Source organism: Etheostoma cragini, chromosome 4, assembly GCF_013103735.1.
Source record: "Etheostoma cragini isolate CJK2018 chromosome 4, CSU_Ecrag_1.0, whole genome shotgun sequence".
Classification (NCBI taxonomy): domain Eukaryota; kingdom Metazoa; phylum Chordata; class Actinopteri; order Perciformes; family Percidae; genus Etheostoma; species Etheostoma cragini.
The window spans coordinates 29,091,458-29,104,444 of record NC_048410.1 but is presented as its reverse complement, the minus strand read 5'-3'; the positions used below and the strand labels follow the sequence as shown (position 1 = coordinate 29,104,444).

Below are 12,987 nucleotides of genomic sequence, written 5' to 3'. Positions count from 1 at the left end.
AAACTATGACTTCTTTCGACATACTATACTATGGCTTTTTTCAACATGCTATACCATGACTTTTTTCGACATACTATACTATGAATTTTTTCAACTATTTTCGACATGCTATACTATGACTTTAATGGCTTTTCTCGACATACTAACTATGACTTTTTTCGACATGTCTTCTATGACTTCTTTTCGACATAATATACTAGGACTTTTTTCGACGTTCTATACTAGGACTTTTTTCGATGTACTATACTATGACGTTTTTTTTACTTTTTTGACATGCTATACTATGACTTTTTTCGACATGCTAAACTATGACTTTTTTTGACATGCTATACTATGACTTTTGTTGGCTGTCTTCGACATACTATACTATGACTTTTTTCAACTTTTTTCGACATAGTAAACTATTATTTTTTTGACATACTATACTATGACTTTTTCATGATCTTCTACAAGCATGGGTTTTTGTTTCTTTGGCATTTTTTTAATCTTTTTGTAACCATATCAAAAAGGGGAATTAGCTCAAATGGTAGAGCGCTTGCTTAGCATGCGAGAGGTAGCGGGATCGATACCCGCATTCTCCAGAGGTCTTTAGATACTTCTTGTTGCTTTACAACAAAAACTATACATTATTATTTCTTTCGACGTACTATACTTTGACTTTTTTTGATGTACTATGCTATGACTTTTTTCAACATACTATACTATGCCTTTTTCCAATTTTTTCGACATGCTATAATATGACTTTTTTCGACATACTATAATATGACTTTTTTCAACTTTTTTCGACATGCTATTCTATGACTTTTTTCGAAATACTATACTATGACTTTTTTCAACTTTTTTCGACATGCTATTCTATGACTTTTTCCTGATCTTCTACATGCATAGGTTTTTGTTTCTTTGTCATTTTTTGAATCTTTTTGTAACCATTTTAGATGGTCTTTGTTGCTTTACAACAAAAACTAAATATTTTTATTTCTTTTGACGTACTATACTTTGACTTTTTATGTACTATACAATTACTTTTTTACTTTTTTCGACATGCTATACTATGACTTTTTTTTGGCTTTTTTCGACACAGTAAACTATGACTTTTTTGACATGCTATACTATGACTTTTTTTGGCTTTTTTCGACATAGTAAACTATTACTTTTTTCGACATACTATGCTATGACTTTTTCATGATCTTCTACAAGCATGGGTTTTTGTTTCTTTGGCATTTTTTGAATCTTTTTGTAACCATATCAAAAAGGGGAATTAGCTCAAATGGTAGAGTGCTTGCTTAGCATGCGAGAGGTAGCGGGATCTATGCCCGCATTCTCCAGAGGTCTTTAGATACCTCTTGTAGCTTTACAAAAAAAACTATATATTTTTATTTCTTTCGACGTATTATACTTTGACTTTTTTCAACTTGCTATACTATAAATGTTTTTGACATGCTATACTATGACTTTTTTAGACATGCTATACTATGACTTTTTCATGAGCTTCTTCTACATGCATAGGTTTTTGTTTCTTTGTCGTTTTTTGAATCTTTTAGTAACCATTTTAGATGGTCTTTGTTGCTTTACAACAAAAACTCTATATTTTTATTTCTTTTGATGTACTATACAATTACTTTTTTTTACTTTTTTCAACATGCTATACTATGACTTTTTTCGACATGTTATACTATGACTTTTTGGCTTTTTTCGACATTGTATACTATGACTTTTTTCGACATGCTATTTTTTCAACATACTATGACTTTTTTTTACTTTTTTCAACATGCTATACTATATCTTTTTTCAACATGCTATACTATGACTTTTTTTGACATACTATACTATGACTTTTTTTGATGTACTATACTATGACTTTTTCTTACTTTTTTGACATGCTGCACCATGACTTTTTTCGACATACTATACTATGACTTTTATTGACTTTTTACGACATGCTATACTATTACTTTTTTTGACACACTATACTATGACTTTTTCATGACTTTCTTCTACAAGCATGGGTTTTTGTTTCTTTGTCATTTTTTGAATCTTTTTGTAACCATATCAAAAAGGGGAATTAGCTCAAATGGTAGAGTGCTTGCTTAGCATGCGAGAGGTAGCAGGATCGATGCCCGCATTCTCCAGAGGTCTTTAGATTCTTCATGTTGCTTTACAACAAAAACTATATATTTTCATTTCTTTCGACGCACTATACTTTGACTTTTTTTTTATGTACTATACTTTGACTTTTTTTTACTTTTTTAAAAATGCTATACTATGACTTTTTTCAAAAAGCTATGCTATTTCTTTTTTTGACGTACTATACTATGACTTTTTTCAACTTTTTTCAACATACTAAACTTTGACTTTTTTGGATGTACTATACTATGACTTTTTTTTACTTTTTCGACATGCTATACTATGACTTTTTTCACATGCTATACTATGTCTTCTTCATGATCTTCTACATGCATAGGTTTTTGTTTCTTTGTCATTTTTTGAATCTTTTTGTAACCATCAAAAAGGGGAATTGGCTCAAATAGTAGAGCGCTTGCTCAGCATGCGAGAGGTAGCGGGATCGATGCCCTCATTCTCCAGAGGTCTATAGATATTTCTTGTTGCTTTACAACAAAAACTATATATTTTATTTCTTTGACTTTTTTGATGTACTATACTATGACTTTTTTTGATGTACTATACTATGACTTTTTTCAACTTCTTTCGACATGCTGTACTATTACTTTTTTCAACTTTTTTTGACGTACTAAACTATGACCTTTTTCAACATACTATGCTATGACTTTTTTCGTCATACTATGCTATGACTTTTTCGACATACTATGCTATGACTTTTTTCGACATACTATGCTATGACTTTTTTCGACATACTATGCTATGACTTTTTCAACATACTAAACTATGACTTTTTTTGACATGCTATACTATGACTTTTTTCAACATGCTATACTGTGACTTTTTTCAACTTTTTCGACATGCATGTACTATGACTTTTTTCGACATACTAAACTATGACTTTTTTCTATGTACTATACTATGGCTTTTTTCGACATGCTATACTATGACTTTTTTTGACATACTATACTATGACTTTTTTCAACTTTTTTTCGACATGCTTTACTATGACTTTTTTCAACTTTTTTCGACGTGCTATTTTATGACTTTTTTTGACATACTATACTATGACTTTTTCATGATCTTCTTCTACATACATAGGTTTTTGTTTCTTTGTCATTTTTATAATCTTTTTGTAAACACATCAAAAAGGGGAATTAGCTCAGGTGGTAGAGCACTTGCGTCAGGTGAGGTAGTGGGATTGAGGCCCGCATTCTCCAGAGTTCTTTAGATTCTTCTTGTTGCTTTACAACAAAACCTATAAAACAAAAACATACTATACTATGACTTTTTTACTTTTTTGATGTACTATGTTTATTTTACTTTTTTCAACATGCTAGACTATGACTTTTTTTGACATCCTATACTATGACTGTTTTTGACTTTTTTCGACATACTATACTATGACGTTTTCTACTTTTTCCACATACTATACCATGACTTTTTTTTTACTTTTTACAACTTACTTTACCATGACTTTTTTCGAAATACTATACTATGACGTTTTTCGACTTTTTGACACTTTACTTACTTGACTATGACTTTTTAAGAATTTTTTTTATTTGTTCTATACTATGTCTTTTTAAGACTTTTTCCAACATGCCATACTATGACTTTGTGACTTTCGACATACTATACTATGACTTTTCCAACATAATATACTATGATATTTTTGTGAGTTTCTAACATACTGTACTATGACTTTTGTGACTTTTTTTGACATACTATTCTATGACTTTTTCGACATACTATACTATGACATTTTTGTAACTTTTTTAACACACTATACTATGACGTTTTTGTGACTTTTTCAACATACTACACTATGACTTCAACACACTATACTATTACTTATTTGTGACTTTTTGACTTTTCAACATACATGTCTTTTTTCGACATACTATATACTATGACTTTTTTGACATACTATACTATGACTTTTTTTGACATGCTATACTATGACTTTCTTTGACATACAATTCTATGACTTTTTTGACACACTATACTATGATCTTTTTCGCCATACTTTACTGTGACTTTTTTGACAAACTATACTACAACCTTTTTTGAAATTTTTCGACATACTACACTATGACTTTTTTGTGACTTTTTCAACATACTATACTATGACTTTTCGACATGCTATATCATTACTTGTTTGGAAAATTGTGACTTTTAAACATATTATACTAGGACTTTTTTCTATGACTGTTTCTGACTTTTTTTGACAAACTATACTATGACTTCTTTTTACTTTTTTAAACATGCAATACTATGACTTTTTTAAGCATGCTATACTATAACTTTTTGGGACATACTATACTATGTCTTTTTTAGACTTTTTTCAACATACTATACTATGACTTTTTTTGACATACAATACTATGTCTTTTTCAGACTTTTTTCACATAATCTACAATTACTTTTTCGACATACTATGACTTTTTTTTAACATACTATACTATGACATTTTTGTGACTTTTTTGACATACTATACTATTACTTTTGTGACTTTTTCGACACACTATCCCATGACTTTTCTGTGACTTTTGACATACTGTACTATGACTTTTACGACATACTATACGATGACCTTTTTGTAACTTTTTTGACACACTATACTATGAACTTTTTCAACGTACTCTACTGTAACGTTTTTTACATACTATACTATGACTTTTTGACATACTATACTATTACTTATTTGGGACTTTGGGACTTTTTCAACATAATATGACTTTTTTTTAACATGCTATTCAATGACTTATTTGTGAATATTTTGACATATTATACTATGACTTTTTGGGGACTTTTTCAACATACTACACTATGACCTTTTTCGACATACTATACTATGACCTTTTTGTGACTTTTTCAACAAACTATACTATGACTTTATCAATGCCCTCACCTATCTACAGGCATAAACATGTAGGAAGTGATTTTTCAATCTGCTCTGTCTGCAGAGTTCACTCTTGTCCACTTTGCTGTTTTATGCAAACACAGCTCTACTCCGCAAATAGTGAATTTTTACAAGCAAGTTAAAACAAAAAGCTGTCGGTTTGTATCATCATGCGATCATTATGTTCACATCCTTCATTCTTGATGATGATGTTGGTTATATTGTTTTGCATCAGGGTTTTTTCATTCTAAATGCGGCATACAGGACCATTTTGTGGCCTGCCTATCAGTCCATTAATCATTAAAGTCAACTTTTGACTTTTTCTTTTTGACGATGACATTTGTACGTGACAACAGGCCTTTGTTTATGCAAAAGTTTTTCACCAATCAGGTCACTGCATACGACAACAACGTCGCCATGACCAGGGCAGGGATGGCTCAAACCATCACTCCTCATTCATTACTGCCTCCTAGTCTGAGATCATTTTAATTTTCTAAGTGCCAGTTATCATAATGGAGGTTCCTTGTTGTTTAGGGTTTGTTCACACTAACACATGTAAAAAGTTTAGCATTGATTCAGTTAGAAACTGAAAATATCGAAAAAAATAGGCATAATAGGAATTAAAACATTTTAAATTTCTTTCTTTGAAATTCCGGCCCCCGGCGTGTATGCTTAATAAAAGTATGTCCCTTAGAAAAGTGAAGTTGTTGACACCTGTACTATACTATGACTTTGTTGTGACTTTAATGTAGTGTAGTGTGTCTTTTTTCAACATACTATGCTCTGACTTTGACACAATATACCATATTATCTCGACATAGAATAGGGTGACTGTTATCGACATACAGTCGATAACAGTCACACCTTTTTTCGACATACTATGCTGTGACGTTTTTTGTGACTTTTTCTACAAACTATACTATGACTTTTTGTGACGTACTGTTCTATGACTTTTCCACATACTACACTATGACTTTGTTTTGACATACTATGCTATGACATTTCAACATACTATACGAGGACTTTTGTGCAATTTTTTAACATACTATACTATGACTTTTATCGACATACTATAATATGACTTTTTTCAAATTTCTCAACATACTATAACTTTTTTTGTGACATACTATACTATGACCTTTTTCAACATCCTATGATATGAGTTTTTTCGATATACTATAGTATGACTTTTTTTGACATACTATACTATGACTTTTTTGTCACGTTTGACATCCAACACTATAATTTTTTTTGACATAATGAAATATGACCTTTTTTGACATACTATACTATGACTTTTTTGTGACTTTGTCAACGTATTACACTATGACTGTCAAGTTCTGATGTATTTCTTGTGCAATTCCCCACTTGAAAAGGACAGTCCCTCCACATGAAGAGTTTAACTGGATTTCACTCAATAAACAGCCATGGGATCGGTTGTTTGTCTTTTATTAACCATTCCTTGGTGGGCAGTAAACAGGGGAAAAACCTCAAAAGAGAGACGACAAATACAAATTATTACCTGAGTTGACAGCCAAATTAAATAAACAAAATCAATCACATTTAACTCAGACAAACGCATTACTACTATTATAAACTGTTCCAATTTTAAACAAATGTAATCGAAATAAATACACACCATTTTAAATTAAATGATAAGAGTCAGTACATTTTTAGCCAAATTCATATTTTAGCCAAATGCAATACAAAATATTCTTTAATAGCACACAATTCAATTTATTTCCTAATCATTTGTTTTAAGCCGTATTGTTCTAATAAAGAATTATTATCAGGTATCATTGTAGCCACACAACTAGATATGTTGTACCAAAACAAACATCTGTTGGTATTTTAATTTTCAAACTGTATGTTTTCTTGTCTTTTAACCAAGTGTCTTTAGCCAAATACTTTTATTTTTATTGTTAAGATGTCCACGTTTAAATTACTTTTAACCATTTCAAACACATTCTTTCTCAAACAATTCATTTGGCTTCCTTACTTTTCCTTTATACCCCACTTGTTTGATAAAACCAAAAAACATTTAAAGTTGCGAATACCACTGCAAAAAAGTCCTATCAAAGTCAACAAAAGTTAAAAGTCTGTGTTTTTCCAGAGCATCATTAGCACTGCACTGCTTAAATCAATCTAGCCAAACATGGCCAATATGGCGCTTACCAGCTGTCCTTCACAGTTTTGTGGAGGGCTTGATCTTGCCCAATCAACCTTGTTCACAAAGATGACATTTCCTTGGTCTTGTGAGTGCTCTCAATGCTCCTTCCACTGCGGTTTGAAGACAACAATAGAGGAAGATTTGTTCCACCTGGTTCACCACTGATTGAATGGGAGGAGCTCCCAGGCAGTTTTTTGACACTTTTGACATACTATAAAATGACTTTTTTGTGACTTTTTCGAAACACTATGCTATCACTGTTTTTTAACATACTATACTATGACTTTTTTGTGACAGAAACAAAACAAAGAGAGGAAATACAGGAAAGAGGGAGACACAGCAGCATGAACAATGTCTGCAGCGCAAAAACAAGACACACAGAAACAGAGACAAACACACAAACAAACAAGAGGCATTGACAGAGAGACAGGCATAAGACAAAAAGGACCAAACACACACACAGACAGAAGTGAGAAGACCTTAGCACAAAGCAGCATGGATTTCAAGGATTCAGCAATGCTGAGCCAAGTGTCCAAAACCTTTCCTCGGGCTTCATTTATGTGAGCCAAAGAGAGTTCCATGCACACGTCCAGAAAGGAAATGGTTCAACTATGAATAGACAAGTCATGAGGAGGTTTCCAACGGGTTGCAATTATTCTCTTGGCCGCTAAAGTTCCGCTTAAACAGCACGTTTTTGAGTTTTAGAGACCTAGAGGGCCGACAGATCATTCAGAATTGACAGAAACAGGTACAGTATCATTTTTTGGATGCACTATTATTCCAGAACTGACCAACAAGAGTGGAGTCATGTGAAGTCAAGTCAGGAGGGTGAAAGGGTGAAATTTGTCCTATGAATGAAATTGTAGTGAATCTAATGATGGTCTGGATTGTGAGATACTTCTGGAATTTTAGACCATACATCATGCCAGTCAAGAGCGGGGCCTGGGCAATCGCATAGCCATCCATCACCCATCCATCTATCCATCCATCCATCCATCTTCTTCCGCTTAACCAGTATAGGGTCACGGGGGGAGAAGCTCCAGCAGGGGACTCCATACTTCACTGTCCCGAGCCGCATTGTTCCTCTTCAACCCAAGGTTTGACAATCGGCCAAACCCTCCTTTCCAGCACCTTGGAGTAGACTTTACCAGGGAGGCTGAGAAGTGTCATACCCCTGTAATTGGCACACACCTCCTGGTCCCCCTTTTTGAAGAGGGGAGCCACCACCCCGGTCTGCCACTCCTTAGGCACTGTCCCGGACCTTCCAGCAGGGAAATTGAAAACAATCCCCCATTGTCCTCCCGCTCTGCCTCTTCCATAGAGGGCGTATTAGCTGGAGTTAGGACTTCCTCAAAGTGCTCCTTCCACCGCCCTATTACCTTCTCAGTTAAGGTCAACAGCGTCCTATCCTTACTGTACACAGCTTGGATGGTTCCCCGCTTCCCCCTCCTGAGGTGGCTTACCCAGATCCTCTCAATAGGAAGGCAAGAGTTGCCAGATATCACCAAGAACTGATAAAGCCTGGATACCATACCACAGGTTGTAGGATGGATGGGCAGAGCCCTCTGCCACGGGACACTGTATGCCTTGAGTGCTGATCTTAATTGAAGGTAAAAGAAAAAACAGGAACATGGGGAACATGGAGTTTTGTAAGTCAGAAACATGTTCTTTATTCCATACTAGCTAAGGACACGGTGTCCCTGTGGCCTGCACCAAGTCACCACAACATCCTGGGATCAAAACTGGCCACATCTGATTTTTCACATCATCCCTCACGTGCTTTGCCTCCATTTCCTGTTCTATTTTTGACTGTAGAACAAAAGGCGAAAGCACCATGAAACACTAGTCTTGAAAAACACACTGATTTGCATTGCTTGTTTCTGTGTGAACGCCCAAAAACTGTCAAAGAGATGAAATGGAAAAAAGAAATTCTCAGCAGTAAAGTCTATTCTTAGAGCTGGCAGGCAGAGAATGGAAATGTCAGCGTCTTGCTTCTTTCTCTGGAGTACCAGTTATTTAAAGCTCAGACTGCAAGAACCCAACTGCAAAATTAACATTATTTAAGAGCAGGTTCAAGCCACCGACATCTTCTGTGCTCCTGCTGAACAAGAGGCTTTTGTTGGTTCCCATGGGAGCAATAACCATAAAATGGTAATATTTGTGTGCCACATTTCCAGGTACAGTTAGATAAAGACAAATAAGTAACAAAGACTTGTGGCTGGAGTTGCACTGTGCCTGAAATAACCTTCTCTTTATTGACTGCTTGCTGTCAGGCATAAATAGGACATTTGAAATTTGTATTTTATGTAGCACTCATATAAATACTTTAATGGAAGTCAGTTGTTTTTATTTGAAGATAAAGAAAAAAAGAAACCGCATGGAATCACAGCCGCGTTGAGGGAAAATTACAGTCTGGGAAAATTAGCTGTGTTCAGTACTCGGCATCTATTAATCACCAGCATGTCTAAGCCTTGATTTCCCTGTTGTGAAACTGATGTTTGGGTCAAAATATTCCATAAACTGAAGCTGTTTCCTACAGCTTCACAGAGCCGCTTACTGCCATTATTTCAGAACGTGCAGCTTAATTTGCGGTTGTTTTTCTCCTGTTTTGGCTTTGGAAATGATGTCTGTTTTGGTGTATTTCTGTTTGGTTAGGGAAGCACAGATTACACTGATTAAGGTCACTTGTTGTGAGTTATAGCGCCACCACGAAGCCAATACAAACCCTTAACTTTGGGAACAAAAAGTGACTAACAAAGTTTTTTTTGCATCAGATAATTAACTCCAATTCACAACACTAATTAACAAAAGAGGATTTAGAGCCTTTTTTAAAAATGAGAACCTGGGGGCAGCTGGTCTTATATCACCAACCAAAGAACCACATCGGCAACCAAATAACCCTTTTTTACTTTCTCTTACGTTTTGGACACTTTTTTCAATGTTTCTCACTTTTTTTGCATTTTCAACACTACGTAACACTAACTTATAAACTTTAGTTTTACAGTTATTTATGGAATTTAGGTTCAATGAACCTCATTTATAGGAAATTCAACCGAATGTTTGAGTTATTGAGGAGTTAATATTTAGACTAAAATGAATGGAATGGATGTTGATGGATTATCACAGACTGTCAGATATGTCAACTTTTACTGAATACTATTTCAAAACCACTTCAATTTGTTTTTCAAATGTTGTAAAATTGAATTAGACGCCCCAAAATTAATGAAAGTAGAGATTTGTACTTGGCAAAGAGCAATGTGTGGAATCAATCATGTTATTTTGGGTAATTACAATTAGGTAGTTAAAAAGAATATTGGTCAATTTGACCCGAGGACAACATGAGGGTTAACCCAACCTATTATAGAAGCACAGATGAGTAATGTAGTACTCGAGTCCTGTTGCTACGGTTTCCTGGTTGAACGACAATTGTTCCCTCAGAACAGTGTGAAACAGGCTTTGAGAAATGGTTTGGCCCGTTTGGTGGGTGTGTCATAGTATATACCCAAACAGCAGTAGACTTGTGGGAATAAAAAAGGCGGAGCACTCGTGCACACAACGGGGAGTTCAACGCACCCCGTTTCAGATTAAAGAAAAACCAATTGCTACATTTTGTAAGGACTGAACATGGCCCTGGACTCTGACTCGAGTCGGATTTGAGTCACTGTTCTCTGGATTTGTGACTCGACTTGGACTCACACACTGATGACTTGCAAATGGACATGGACTCAAGCATTGATGAAATGGGACACCGAAGTTTGATGAAGTTTCTGACTACTTTTATGTATAATAGGCAGTGACGAAGTACTCCGGTCCTGGACTCGGGTCGCTTTTCTCTAGAGTCGATTCTTGACTCGGGGCTCGAACTCAGGTAATGGTGACTCAACTCAGACTCTTCTTTGGTGAACCCTGGGGACTCGAGACGTGACTTGGACTCAACAGTTGGTGACACGACTACACCCCTGCATCACACACACAGCAGGTCCACAGGAAGACAGAGAAAGCATCACAACACATGTCACAGAATTTAGAAATCTGTTGAAGTGTTTGGTTGTAACAGTGTAAAAAGTCAAAGAAAAGCAGCACAGGTGCTTGAAAGGAACAAATTGATCTATCTATCTATCCATCCATCCATCCATCCTTCCATCCATCTTCCTCCGCTTATCGGGTCGCGGGGGCAGCAGCTCCAGCAGGGGCCCCCAAACTTCCCTTTCCCAAACCAGATCAACCAACTCCGACTGGGGGATCCTGAGGCGTTCCTAGGCCAGGTTGGAGATATAATCTCTCCACCTTGTCCTAGGTCATCCCCTGGGCCTCCTCTCAGCTGGACGTGCCTGGAACACCTCCCTAGGGAGCCCCCCAGGAGGCGTCCTTACCAGATACCCAAACCACCTCAACTGGCTCCATTTAACGCGAAGGAGCAGCGGCTCCAATCCGAGCTCCTCTCGGATGACTGAGCTTCTCACCCTATCTCTAAGGGAGACGCCAGCCCCCCTCCTGAGGAAATCCATTTCGACCGCTTGTACCCTGGATCTTGTTCTGTCGGTCATGACCCAGACTTCATGACCATAGGTGAGGGTAGGATCGAACACTGACCGGTAGATCGTGAGCTTTGCCTTCTGGCTCAGATCCCTTTTTTTCGGTGCGATAAAACTGAATGTAAAACCGCACCGGCTGCTCCGCTTCTCCGACCAATCTCCTGCTCCATGGTCCACTCACTCGTGAACAAGACGATTATTATACATTTAAACTCCTTCACTTGGGGTAAGGACATATTGATTGGCCATTTGTAATACATTGTTTTGGTTGCGTTCTCACATAAGCCCCAACTCACATCACATCTGTCTGAAAGTCACCGAGAAGCTTCTGACTGTGTTGATCTGTTTGTAGCATTATACAGTAAAGTGGTGTTGTTCTGTTGCAATTAAATACTGTAAAGTGTTTCTACTATCTTATACACCCACAGCTTATAGACAGGGGAAGACCAGAATTTGCAAATTGGCATGTCAAAAGACATCAAATGAAATCTACAGTCCTCAAGATATTGCTATTCTACTTTTACTTGTGTGAGCACAGGATCAAAACCATAAGGTTTCTTCAGACTTTAGAGCTCCATGAAATGTATTTGTTTAAGTAATGTACTGTTACATAACCGCTGTCTCAACAGCGTTGAAGTACCGCATGTCAACAGTTAGTCCTAAGCTGAAACAATAGGTCTATGCAACATCTAAAACACTAACATTCAATTCAATTTAATTCAATTTATGGTATCAATTCATAACAAGAGTTATCTCGAAAAACTTTACAGATTGACTTTATAATTTACAGATAGAGCAGGTCTAGACCACTCTATAATTTACAGATAGAGCAGGTCTAGACCACTCTATAATTTACAGATAGAGCAGGTCTAGACCACTCCATAATTTACAGATAGAGCAGGTCTAGACCTCTCTATAATTTACAGATAGAGCAGGTCTAGACCCCTCTATAATTAAAAGATAGAGTAGGTCTAAACCCCTCTATAATTTACAGATAGTGGGGCACAGCAGGGCGTAGCAGGGCACAGCAGGGCGTAGCGGGGCGCAGCAGGGCGTAGCAAGGCACCGCAGAGCGTAGCATGGCACAGCAGGACTTAGCAGGGCACAGCAGGGCACAGCAGGGCGTAGCAGGGCACCGCAGAGTGTAGCAGGGCACAGAAGGACGTAGCAGGGCACAGCAGGACGTAGCAGGGCACAGCAGGTATCAGCAGGGTGTAGCAGGGCACAGCAGGGCGTAGCAGGGCACAGCAGGTATCAGCAGG

The 12,987-nt window shown here is 36.5% G+C and overlaps 1 non-coding gene across 1 annotated transcript; it reads left to right on the top strand.

The window, feature by feature from the left end:
- The first annotated feature begins 508 nt into the window (after positions 1–508).
- On the top strand, positions 509–581 carry trnaa-agc. Its single transcript has one exon. It is a non-coding gene; the product is annotated as a tRNA-Ala (tRNA).
- The last annotated feature ends 12,406 nt before the right edge of the window (positions 582–12,987 follow it).